Below are 14,264 nucleotides of genomic sequence, written 5' to 3' on the forward strand. Positions count from 1 at the left end.
TTCCTGATGTATGTGCAAGGCATAAGCTGGGCTGGCCTTTCTCAAAAAAACTTCTGCATCTACAGGGTACAGGTTAAAAAAAATTAAAAAAAAATCTTGCTGTAGGAGAGAGTTAGGCATGAGAAATTATTAAAAACGCCATGAAAATTTCTCAGCTGATGACCAAGAAAAATTATTTGCCAGTTTGTGCCTCTCCATGTATTAAGAAGGATGCAAAGGAAGACTTAAATGCTGCGACGGTCTTAGGGAGTGTATAAAGTACAGTTAATGTCAGCAGTTACTTGGAATGTAACAAGCATAAGATCTTATTTCTGCACTCAGCCTAGGAAATTGAATGGGCAACTTTATTTACCAGTAACCAAAATAAACTAATACAGAAATCCCTGAAATTGAAGACTTTACACCCAAACTGTGGTTGCCCCACCCCTTGCAGTGTCCAAGGCCAGGTTGGATGGGGCCTGGGATAGTGGAAGGTGTCCCTGCCCATGGCAAGGAGTGGATCTGGGTGACTTTAAGGTCCTTCCCAACCCAAACCATTCTGGGATTCTGTGATCAGGGAGGTTGGACACAAGCAGGTTAATGCACTAACACCTCAACACCATCTAAAGCATCCATCTGAAAATTACTATTTTAAACACTGCTAAAGCCAACTATTATTCCAGAAGCCCCTCCAGACAGAAACAGTTTCTCAGTATGGATGACACATCAGAATCTGGTCCCCAGACTCCTCTGTGCAGCCCTGAAGTGCAGCTCATGATTCGCCCTGGCAAACAGCACTAGGAAACCAACAGCAGAGCTGTACCAAGCTTCTCTCTTTAACTTCTAATCCTGCAGCCTGGCCAGCTCCAGGTTCATAACATCAACATTTGTGCACAGCTCTGAGGTTTTCTCTGCATTGTAAGCAAGTGGTAATACTTCTCTCTGATGTTACCCCTAATTAGCAGTAAAATTCCACCAAGGGGTAGAATTCAGCAGTGACAAGCAGCTTGCTAGACAGCAGCCATGGTACTCAAATGAAAGAATTTTTGATACTGAGCAGATTTTAAACCTCAAGTATAAACATGCTCTTCAAGTGATAAACACATTTTATTACTTGGGAAAAAAAAAAAAAAAAGAAAGATATTTCCAGATAACTAAGAGACAGCTTGACAGGGAATTGTTTCCGTATTTGCTTCTGAACTGAGCAGTAGATTCAGCAAGCTCAAGGAACCATTTTTCTCAATTTAATTCACTTTGATGCGCTAAAAACAGTATGTAAAATCCTTACAGCAAAATGAAGGAAAGATATGTTAAGATCTAAGGAAAGCAAGGAAAAGTTAAAAAGTACAAATATTTCTTGGCATAACATCAATGCACTTCACTTGAATTTGATGGGTAAAATGTGTGGGAGAAAGTGAAGTCAGAGCAAAATTGAAAAGGCACAAAATTATTCTCATTCAACTTGTACAGTTACAAACCCCAAAGCATGGCAACCTAAGCCCTTTTTCCATACAAATGTGTCTTAAACCAAAATTATGGTGAGTTCACATGAAAATATAAATGTGAATACATTAGGACAAGTGAATGGTCTTCACAAGATCCAGAGCTGGGACCAAATGAAGGTGGAAGAAATTCTCTCCTTGATCAAGTACCTAAATCAGAGACCAACTGAAGTTCTATATTTGTACTAAATTTCTTTGTACTTTAGAAAAAAATTTTCAGCACCTTGTCAGAAAATACTAGAGCTTGATTCTCTCCATGCTTCATAATTTACATAGTTTTAAATAGCCATAGTTTGCTTTTCAGGATGTTTCACAGACAAGTGCTAGATTTAAAATAAAGAGGTTACGGCAGGAAAGAAGGATTTGTTTGAGTTTTCTTTTGATCACAAGACATCTCTTCTTGGCAGTAAAAAAGCAGCACAGCCAGCAAAACTGCAGCAAAAGTTTTCTTCCAATTCCAGTGGGAACTGGATTCCAGTCATCAAAATGCATCACGTGTGTGTTTACAGACATGAAATATCACCATGAAAGGCTGGAGGTAGCACTTTACAACTAGAGGCTATCTACCAACTGTTATGCTGAAGCTTCAAAAATTGCAGCATTTCTAAAACTGCATATGCAGCAGTCTTGCCATCATTCAGGTTCTTACATTCCTGCAGCAAATGTCCTTTCATGTCATCCTTTTGACATTTATCTCACATCAAAAGTCTGTGTATCCTCAGTCCCATTACTCCGCAAACCTGATAAAACCTGGTTCTGCATCTTGTACGAAATAAAAGCATCACTCACATACAATTGGCACTAAAACCGGTTTTGTGCTTTGGCATGATTTTAAAGGGTGTCTTTACTTTGCATCCAGAATCAGAAAGAGTTCACCTGCAGGGTCCCAGCATGGTGTCAATCAAAGCCCAGCAGAAAAGCCTGACTCAGTAATTCAGCACTTTTAAACCCAAACCAGGATTTTTTGTCTGCTGCAGACATTTGGTTGGGAGCCCTGCCACATTCTACTGTACAGAAAGCAGAAATTATCTTGTTGGGGTTTTTAAAATCACATTAGAGGCAATATTATATGAATGACAGTAACCAAAGTGAATCACTTACCAGCTCCCTCCCAAGCTTAATTGACCCCACTAAGGTTGTTAACATGGGTACCTAATTATTACCAAATTACTTTTGATAACACATGTCTGGCCTGGGTAAGTCTGCCGCAGGGAAGCAAGCAGAGAGTAAAGCTAAGCAGGAAGATAGATCTTGGTAGGAGGCAACTGATATAAAATAAAGACAGGATAAAACCATGCTGCTGGACAGTGGTACCTCCTCCTATTCCCACAATGATCTGTTTCCAGCATGACAAAACTTAACAGAGTGCCCAAAACAGGTCCCAGCTGGGACACCCTGAAGCACAAAGCTATGGGGTGAACAACTCACTGGGGCAGAGCCTGGAGCTGGCTGTCACTCAGTGTGTCTAACAGGGAGCTTGACCAGAAAGGTTGTGTTTACAGAGACATTTCCTGTGCCTGGGGAGAAGCAGAGCTGTCACAGACACCCTGGTGTCTCACTTGCTGTCTCACAGACAGATGTTTCTTTCAAGTGATGCAAGGTTCCAGGGCCTCGCTGTTTGCCATGGCAGGCAGTGCCAGATGCTCTCCTGCCAAGCCAAGGGAGGAAGGGAAGGAGTTTAATCGACACTTGGCCAGTTGCAACGGGTGGTAACCAAGGGACAGCTCAGCCGAGTGGAAACCTGAATGAAGGAAGCAGCTGCAAGGCAGGGACTGAGAAGGAGCAGGCAGGAGGTGGGAGCATCCCAGCACTCCTACTCCAGCACTGGGCAAAGAGCAACACCCTCAACACTGGCACCTTTACAAGTGGGCTCTTGCTCCTGACAGATCATTCTCACCCCTGGCTTTCTGATATTCACAGTCAGAAACAATCCCTCTGGATAAAGGCACTGTTTAAGTTGCCTTTCAGGAGTAAATTCAGAAATTAAATATTTGAGGCATCAGGTACTGCTTTTTTCTGAATCATGTTCCTCACAGAAACTTAGTTTAAATCGTGGCAAATAAAAGTACTTTGTGTAAACAGTGAAACTGGCCAGATGTCCCATTACAGGTTTCAGTGTGACAGAGTTTCACAGTGTTTTCAGACTCTGTTCAGACAGAAGTAGCACTGACTCACCACCATCTCTCTGTTTAGCTACATAAATGCAGTTCTAAAGATATCAATTTACATACATTCAAGTATTTACATTTTTATGGGGATTAATGCAGTTCTTTGTTCCTTTTGGGAAATCAGAAGTTTTATTTACACTTTACCTGGCACTAACCCTTCACAATTGGTATTTTCCTGCTCTTGAAATGTATCACAGATAGAGATCATATTAAATTAGAGCATGATTTTGTAGCCTGTTAACAAATACGATTTTAGCCCCTGAAAGGCAAACACCACAGCTAAATTACATTACCACTCTTGGGAACATCCAAGGACAAACAACAGAAAAAAGACAAACTGAAGCTGCCCCCTCTCAAATCACGACAATGAACTTTGACAAACTTTCTGTATGAGACTGAAGAGATCCTCTTAGGCCATTTATGTTGCACTCAGTGCAGGCTTCTGCATTTTTGCTGCACATGCTTACATTTGAGAGACCCAAAGCTCTGAAATGCAGAGCTTCTGGAGGGAGCAGAGGGAGCTGTAGGGTTGTAGCTGCCATTCACAGTGAGCACATAAAACATCACCACTCGCCACCTGCTTTTTGTCCCCCTGCTCTTCTCATCCAGACAATTTCCCTTTCCTGAGGAAAGTGCATTTCATTATTCTTTCCTTCAGGGCTGATGTTTCACCTTTCTCTTGTCTCTGCCAGCCAGCAGTGTTTATTGAATCATGGCTTTTCCAGAAAGCTTGGATTGGCAGTAAGCTCAGGCATGGTGCTGTGGTGCTGTACATTAAAGGACGTAACTCCAGCCCAGAAAAAAAAGTGAATTACATCAGTGCAAATGCAGGTGGACAGACAGGACAATGAGGTAAATCTTCCTTACAGGTTCCTGTCTTCAGTGGGAACCACAAGAAAGGGGTCACACAAGCCTGTGAGTAAGAATGTAACTATCAGACTCCAGAAACTGCCTTCCACTTCAACCCTGGGCTCACAAAGCTGCAAATGATTTCTCATTCCAGCAAGGATTATATTATTTTAAAAATGAAAAAACACCACTCAAGCAGTCACAGCCATCACACAACAGGATTGACTACCAGCAGAGGCACATGAGAAATTAACACAAGAGAATTTAGAAGGAAGCTTTGGAATCACTTCCTTAATTAAAAGATTTTCAGAAATGATCTTCCACATATAATCAGGATGTGTTTGCTTAGTATTAAAAATATATAACTACATTCCAATAACCACAGCGTTTGGAGATTGACACCTCTTTAATGTGATACAAAAATCCAATGGTGTTTACTGTGGGGCAATGGAAAGGTAACATAGCTAAACTTAAACATATTTATTTTCTACCGTGTCCTCTGGAAAGAAAAGCTCTCCCGAATAAAGCCAAGAGGTACTTGGAGTCTAAAGCCACTTTGAATTTAGTCCCAGCAAACCATCAAGCCCACAGCAGTCATCCTAAAGGACATCGGGAAGTTAAATTTAGGTTGTTAAGTGCCAAGACCCTGTTCCCATGCGTGCCTGTGTAGGACACGGCACCAGGAGGCTCCATCCCTGATAAATGGTGACACAAAAGCACCCAGCAGACTCAAACAAATCCCATCCTAATTGGATCTGCATTAGCTGGTCTCATGTAGCGTGTGGATTTTATAACTCTCTCAGCGGGACAGATGGAGTTCAGTTTGGAAAAGCAGGAAGCAATCTGTGTTCCAAATTTCTTTCCCATAGGTGTGGGATGGAAATGTATCGATCACCCACTGTTGGTTCCTTATGCAATTCCAGGAGCCTGCACTTGAAGAGATGTTTATTGATTCAAAGAGCACCACAAGTACCTGGAACTCTGAGTCCTTAGGAAAGGCATTCTCTTGTAATGCCTCAGCAAAACGTCAAAGTGTGGAAAACATTGTTCTGAGCTTAAACCACAATGCAGACCTCAGTGTTTTCCATCAGAGTGTTAAGAATTCCAAATGGGTCTTTCTCGGAACCAGCTGGAAAATCCTACACATTTGCCACAGCCATTATAACCTAACGCAGAACTGCTGGACAATCATGAATTCCTTATTTCACTTTGCAAAAATCAAAGGGCAAAGTTTCACCCCACATTTTGTAGTTCCATGGATTGCAGTTGATTTTTGACTTTGAGGCTACAACACAGCAAAATAAAAGTAGCAGAAGCTTCTTGGTTCACCTCATTAAAAAATAAAACCAAACGCTTGATTAATATTCTATTAATATCACTAATTCCCTGTCTTTATCTAACAGTGTTGCTGAATACATAGAATATGAATGACATAAAACATGACCTCGAGGAGATACATATTCTTGCCTTATAGAGACACACATTTAATAAAAAAAAATCAATTCTGAAGCTGAGATGTAATGCATCTATTTAGAAATTAATCAGAAGCAAATCACTAATTTAGGAAGTTTATGGTGCAGTATTTTGTACATTTAATAAAACAATAATGCTTCTGTTGAGAATAGATCAGAACTTAAAGGTTTTATTTTATACGTTAAAATTCATTTTATCCATTTGAAGTTCCCTTTTAGGTGTAACATTTTCAAATTTGGGCAAAACTCACTGACATAAGGTAAGATAGAATAAAGAAAAGCAGTAACATTGAATTTATTTTCTTTAAATAATAGCCAGCAAAGGTTTATATTAATTGCAGAAATATCCCACATTCTCTACCAGGACAATAAAATGCTCACAATTTTCCTAAATTACTTTATAGTAATGTTATGAAGAAATACAAGTTAAAAAACCAAATTCAGCATTTTCCTGCATGCTTCTTTCCTGGACAGAAGAGAACTCTTGACATTTTTAATTATATCATTTAATACAAGCTCAATATTATGCATTTTGAAAGGAACTAATTGTGTATATTAATAGATCTGATGTCCAGTAGATGGCAAAATATCAGCAACTACCACCTTTAATCTTGGCACTCGCTTCATTCAAACCCCAAAGTAATTTTTTTTCTTTTTGTTTCCAATATCCACTTTCTATTTCATTGGAGAGCAGGATTAGCTTTACCTTTTGGATGTTTTCTGTCTATTATCTGCTTGAAAGACAATTTCATCTTCGTCAGGTCTCGATACAACAAAGCACAATAATGTTACTATCCTTTAAATAGTCCTTTGAAGACAGTTTCTTCACCACTGAATTTTTTTTTTCCTCCAAGAGCATTCTGCTGCTACTGTTCCCAAATTTGCCAGCACATGTTAGCATACTGTGTACTAAAATCTCTTAGCAACAATATCTTAGTGTCTAACATTTCCCTTCTTCCAACTATGAATCACGGAGCCATCTGTAGTCAGATATTGACATGCAGCATCCTAAAATAGGCACCTTACATTTGCTCAACAACTAGTTTTAGCATCTGAAAATATAAATTGTGGGGAGAGGGCCAATATTTCTGTGAGGCTCCTCAGCATTCCCTGGATCATTTCAGCACTGTTTAAACAAAAGCTCACCACGAGCACTTCGCCTCAATATTGAGGGCAAAGTATTCCCGCTTTTCCAAACGACAGCGCCGCTTACATAACCCTCCTAGCAATCCCAGGCTTCCCTGGTGAGGACCCCCTCACACTGCTACTCAGGCTGTTTTTAATAGTAATCAAAGACTGGGTTTTCAAGCTCCAAGATCCGAGCATTCTTCACACCCTTGGGAGCCACATGCTCATGGGAAGCATCCCACAATAGGTGGGACAAGGTCAGCGTCCCAGCTGGTGAAGACAAAGGGACTTCTGCTGTAGGAAATGCAACAATATCCCACACTCAGGAAGAAAATTTACAACCACAGCCTCCCAAGTACTGCTTTTGCCTCCCAAAACTCTTACCAAGCTTGCCCTCAGAAAATACAGCATCTTCTTTTCAGCTGCAGCAAGTTAACTCTTAGCAGCAAAGACTTTGCATAACCCAAATTATTCATGGCAATGCGCTGTGCAGTTTTGTGCAACTTAAAAGAACAGTGCTGTACTAAAAATGGTAATTAAACAGGAACAGGAAATGTTAATTAAAAATAATCGTATTCAGCAGAACACATTATATAGGAAGAGTTGATAGTATGGCTCTGGAACTGTCTCAAGTGTGAGGAACACACTTTCACCCCAGAAAAATCAGTGGAATTTCATCCACTTCAAAGGAACTGAGATTTTACCCTAAATACTTTTCAGCAATTAATATTTTAAAAACAAGCAAACACACAACAACATGCAGCCAAATACAGCTGGACTTATCAAAAAAAGTACGCTGCAAGCATAACAGTGCTGGCACATTTTCCTTGCTAAAATGCTGGGTTTGCTTGCAAGAGATTTGACAGCCCCCATGGGTCTTCTGGAATACACTCAGTAGCCATGAAGCTGTGCCAGGGCTGAGCGAATTCCAGTTAGAACACAGGGAAGGCAGTCACTCTGAATGACCTCTTTTCTGTCTCTTTTAGGTCCTGCAGCGCTGTCTTAGCACAACTGGACAGCACCTAAAATGCCTAGAGGCATCTTTGTTCATTTTCCAGTTTTCCTTACTAAGATTTAAAAGGCAGAACCTGTGTTTTATTCTCCACTGTCCTCTCACAAACACACACAACTGCATTCTTAAAATCTAACCACTCTTATTCATGAATTAGCCATGACTGGATACCTCCAGATTAAACTAAGCCTGCATGGACACCAAGATAAAAAAATATAAGTCCTTTCCTCACAACATGGGAGCAAATTACTTCTAAATCATCTCCTCCCTAGGCTTTGATGAAAACTTAACTCCTAGGACAAAAGGAGTCGTTGTTATGCAAGAACCAGCTTGACAGGAAGTGTTGAACTGAATACACCAGCATGTCGAGCAGAGTTACAAGGAAACATGTCAGGAAGCCTAAAAAGGAACACGCAGGCAAATCCATCCCAGGCACAACTTTGCTGCTTCTCGACATTCTTTTATTTCCTCCTATTTCTTGCAAGAAGAAGTAACTCAGATTCTTAAGTTATCCTACTTTGTTCGGGCTGTATTGAGCCTCCTCCATGGTCACTGCCTCTTTTGGGAAATGTTGTGTTTCTACCTATTCTACAAGTAGAGAAAAAAGCCTTCTATCTTCTTCCTGTTTCTCTGCTGAAATGCCACCAGCAAGTTATCCTCAAGCAAGATGGATTTTCCTACACTCGTATTTTAATAATTAAAAGAAAGCAGAAAAAGCCAAGTGTGATACACACACACATTTACAATTACAGACTCATTCCTCAGGAAAATAAAGCTCAAGCTGGAAAGAGCCATCAAAAGCCAGTTATTACATAATCCTTATTACTGCTACATGGGTGAGCAGCGGCTCCAAAGGAGTATTTACTAAAGCCAGGTTGCAGCATCAGATGAATCAGATAAGACACAGCCAGCAACAAAATTGACTTAATTTTCTTCATCCCCTCCAATAATATGCTAAATCAAAAAGCCATGAAATGCAATCTTCTCCAGCTGAACTCCCCTAGAAAGGCTGAGAACGTGTGCTATTTGCTAGGTTTTGTTTTCCTTGGTGCTACAGGAAACATTGGGCTGTACAGAGAATTCAGCTCAAGGGTTTACAGGTCTGAGCTGCTGTAGAGTGAAACCTTCCACCTTGCCAGGCAGCTTTACCTCATGGAAAAGCCAAAACCCACCAAGTTAGCAGCTTCTTCCCTGAACACTTTCAGAAAAATAAGTCTTCCTACTCACAGCAGACAGACACTTCCCACTATTTCACAGCAGAAACTTTCAGGGATTCAGCTCTGCAAACACCTAATAATATAGTGTTGCTTCAACTGCAAAACCAAATGGCTGGAAATCCTTTTGGAAAGCCCTTAGGATAAAATGCATCAGTGAATAAGACACTGTGATTATTTTACCTAATACATTTGGTGGCTCCATTCCAAACTCTGTGGGTTAACTACAATAAAACCTTTGGAAACAGCAGTCTAGCAATAGTCCATGCCAATAACATACTCTGATGGAGATGGGATTGCCAACTGCATACCAGGAATGCTCACTCCAAATGGCAGTGGAAGAAGATGCTAAGTCTGTCCTACAGGCACAGATACTACACTTCTATAACGAGCAAGAACTTGGATATAGCCAGAAGATAATGCTGAATAGTGTGTTTTGAAATGTAAAAGCAGGTGCCACACAGCACTCAACCATCATAACTCCAAGCATGAATCCATTCCTGCAGGCCTGAAGTGCCAACAAGTCCCACTCACAGGTTATTTTATCTCCCAGACAAACTGAATGGTGTTAACATCTCAAAACAGCATGATTTAAATTAGGATTACACAAATCCCCATTGCCTCTTGTAACTTCACCCACGACAACTAAGTATGTCTGAATCACACTCAAGCCTTTCTTACTTTAAGGCAAGAGCTGGTGGTGACCCTTACAATTTACTTTGTTTATTTGTCCCCTTTTGTAACTTCTGAACATTTTTTCTGGTGGAAGAACAAACAGATTGGCTTCTAGCTACCTCAGAGAGCGCACTTTTCCCAGAGAAATCAGACTGCCTGTGGCAACACCTGAGGCATGTCAGCTGGACAGCCCTGTCTGAGCATGGAGAGAATGGTGAAAGGGGGAAAAGAGGTCTTGGATCATTTACATGGAAGCAACACAACAGATGGCCACATGGAGACTCCTCCAAAGTTTGCTTTTGATACACAAAATGAAGACACATCCTGCAGGTAAGTATTTTTAGCATCTCCAAGCATGGCAATATTTTGCCTTTCTCAATAAAAGGTAATAATATAATTTCATTCTTTTATGCTTTACTTCCATTTGGCTGCTTTTCTGAAAAATGACAGGGTTAAAACAAAGGTCAGAAGGGACCAAGCCAGCACTAAGAAAACCATCCCTGAGTCAGGAGGAATCAATTTAACTCTATTTTGTATCCATATGTATTTTTCTGCTCCTGCATCTTCTAATATTCTCAGGAATATTTCATTTTCCACGACTTCCCCCAATATCAATTTCCACCTTTCAGTTATTCCCATTCCTTCTAATTATTATTATTTTCATTTTAATTACGTCTTTTTAAGAAATTGTGCTAAGTGTGCCTACATATATACAGACTCATGTACATTTTTGATTTTAAAAGGAAAAATCCACAGTTTGCTCTGGAGTGGTCACTTGTATAGATTTTCTTTTTTCTAAGTATGAATAAGTTCCATTATTTGACTGAAATGAGGAAAAAGCTGGAAAAAGCTTGAAGTCTGATTAAAATCAGAATGCATCATGAGCTCATAGCTGTATTTTTTGCCAACTATACCCAATATTCAGTGATTCATTGTTCACACAGGTGCTTCAGGAAAGGAATTAAGATGGAAATAAATACATGGAAAAAGCAAAGTCTTTCTGTAATTCAAGTGCTCCATGAACACAGTGGTTCCATACTTGAACATCATGACCAGAAGCATTATTTTATATTTGTGAAGATGCCTTGCTGAGGCATCTGATGAAGATTTTGGGTTTAAAATTAGCTTTCACACCCTTTCCAAAAAAAAAAAAAAGTCAAAGAAGAATACCGGAGAACTTTCTGTCCTTCACCTGTAAATTTCACCCAAAAGAGGGAAATTAAAAATGCCAATAATCTAAATCTAAACTGAGCCATTCTAGTGAGGTGCTGGATATGCCCAGTTGTATCTGTGTTCCCCCCAGCCAGCTTAGCTTCCAAATCCATGAGTATAGTTCCTACTCCTGGTTTTGGTGATCCTGTGTCTGAGTCAGTCTGGAAACCAGTTCCCACTGCCAGGTTTTAACATGGAGATCAGCACACAGGGCAATAAAAGAAAATAAAACTAAACACCACAACACAACAGGGGAGAGAGGAAAAGGAGGGGTGGGTCAGCAGAGTTTTTCAGTGTGAGGAAAACAACACATGTTTTCCCTTGCCCAGACTCCAAAAGAGCTGAATCATTTTGTTTTTCTGAATAACAGAGATAGCAGGCATGAAAAATTTCAGTTCAAATTATTCAAACCTGGCAAAAAAAACAAAGTGAGCTACTGAAAATAGAGGCAGGGCCAACACACTGAAAGGAGCAATTCTACCTGCAGTAGAGCTGGAACACTGCTGTTCCTCCTGCAATCCATGGGATGTAGGCACATGGATTACTCAGGCTAGTCTGTGACAGCAAAGGCTAAATTTTAGGGACTGAGACACAAACCATTCTCAAGTACCACTCTGCCCTTAAAAGGTGTCACTAAATGCCACCTCAGAATAGCTCTTCTGTACATTGAAACACATTTGTTCTAAAAAACGCTGACTAATTATTAGCACTACTAGCTAAAATAGTGCTTTATTGCCCATTTGAATTATTCACACAGAGCTGCTGATCACTAAAAGAGAAAGACCTGGTAAACAAGGTGTATGGTCATTTTAACTTGCTACATTTCAACAGCTTGTAAATAGTGCAAAATTCAGATTTCTGAACTATTGGATTAATATTTACTAGATGGGCAATGAATTATTTTACATTAACCTAAAAGCGCAAGAAATGTGTGGAAATCCAAGTAACTGTGGACAGCAATAGGGTACCATGGTTTTTCTCAAAGGCTGTTTCTGGAGGTTTTACTAATAAAATAAAAACTAATAAAATAGCATGCAAGTTACTTAGATGGTCCAGCCAAGATGGGCTGAGTAAGTGATTAATAAACAGAACTGGCAATATAATATGACGATGTGGCACAAGTTTCATCTCACCTCAAATTGCTAAATATAAAATACAGGAAAATTTCTGCTGACCCCACATTCTGCAGACTTTCAGCAACGGGTGACAACAGCTGTACCCAACAACAATTGCTGACTCTATGCAACCCAGGAATGGGTCAAGATGAAACATCCCTGCAAAGGCAGCTAATACAAGGTTAGGTGCTTAACAGGGAAATGCAGCCAAGCTTTTTTTGTATCCTCAACACCTGGCAATGCCATTCCAGTGCTAACTCTGCTGGACACTGAAAAGGTAAAAAGGACACCCAGATCCCAGGTGGGCACTGTGTGGGGTCCCTGAATTAAGTGGCACAGAATTCAGCCCAGGTTGTTTTTACTTCCTGCCACCTAGTGTATCTATGCTTGCTTTAACAAGCCCTGTGATTTGGTGAGAAGTGAGAACGTGTACATTTATTCTTTGGTGGCAAAATTGCACCACATTCATTGGCCACTGATGCCTGATACAAATTCTGCCTTTAATTTTCATCAAAAGAAACAAAGCCTTGGCAGGCCTTGAAAACAGGACACAAATTTATCCACAAATGTCTGGAGCCTGTTGTTTCTACAGAAAAGCACAGTTTTCATATCATCCATTTTCTGAGCAGCAACTCCAAAGAATCACCTTTTTAATGCTGCTGAGAAAGGGACATAATGGAGGTGACTCAAAGGAATAGATGCTGCAGCTACAACCACTCTCATTATGTACATATGAGATGCCTCAATGTTCCTGCCTGCTGATTACATGAGCAAACATTTTCAGTATGCAAAATCCTATTAACTCAAGGGGATTCTGCATAATTTTATAACAGCTCCACTTGTGGTGTTTGATCGACTGGGTCAGCAACAGACAGATGGCAAAGATGTAATTCTCTAAGGCTGCTTTATTGCAGGGCTGGCTTTGGGGTTTCCTCTACTCACTCCACTAGGATAAAACAGAACTTTTTCTACATTCCCTACACCTTTTTCTCTTCTAAGAGCAAGAATGTTGGAGGTGTCAGCAGAAAAAGGAAGACAAATGAAAACTCTTCTGTGTAACATTTACTCTCCCCTAAAAAATCCTAAACCAAAAAGGAAAGTTAGCCTCAAAGACATCAATAATCCAAGAGATTGTCCTGGAACACATCCCTCCAATAATTAGGGTTTTCTCTTGCTCCCTTTCTTGATCATTTCATAATTCTGAGGTGCAGAGAACAGTATTAGCCAGTACATAGTGAATTTGTGCTTAGCATGTATTTAGATGGAAAATTATTAGCAGTCTGAAAACGGTGCCTAAAATTAAATTATTAATGCACTGTTTCCCCAATTTGAGGAAAATGGCCCCAAAAGTAAACAATAATCTGGCTGGGATTGATAAACAGAATTCTTAAACTCATGAGATGCACACTTAGGCCCAGAAAACCTTCAAAATATGGAGGGAATTAAACTGATACAGAAATATTTGGCTGAAGTTTTTTTTGAAAGCCCTGTAACTTCACGTAAATTGAGAGGAGTTAACTCAGAGACCCACGTGGATCTAGCAAAAATTCCAACTGTTTCACCTGTCAAAGCATTTTCCCTTGAATCCTCTGCCAGCATTATCCAAAATGGGTCAAAAAGGCAATGGGGGAAGATACACCAAGGAAAGATAAATCAGGATTTATTTTAGTTGAAAAACCCCTTGGTTTGGGGAAATAGCGCCATTCTGTTTCACCACAGCACAGTTCCTGTTAATGGCACTGTGCCATCATTCTTCCAGAAGCACTGATTTTGTAACTTGAAAAAATTCTTCTGAGTTTTGTTGGGTTTTTTGGTTGTTTTTGTTTTTTAATATTACAGTTTCCATCCTGATTTCCTCACATAATTTTGCATTAGGAATGTTTCTCTGACATCCAAGCTAATTAAGCCTGCTTCAGAAATAAGGGCTTGAGGTTGTCA

The 14,264-nt window shown here is 40.0% G+C and overlaps 1 protein-coding gene across 1 annotated transcript in view; it reads right to left on the reverse strand.

The window, feature by feature from the left end:
- SHANK2 (SH3 and multiple ankyrin repeat domains 2) overlaps nucleotides 1-14,264 on the reverse strand; it is a gene marked incomplete at both ends in the record, with an annotated part of 241,253 nt that overhangs the window by 211,112 nt on the left and 15,877 nt on the right. The gene's annotated exons all lie outside the window — the stretch shown is intronic.

The sequence above is a fragment of the Fringilla coelebs genome (genome assembly GCF_963513975.1).
Source record: "Fringilla coelebs genome assembly, chromosome: 6".
NCBI lineage: Eukaryota > Metazoa > Chordata > Aves > Passeriformes > Fringillidae > Fringilla > Fringilla coelebs.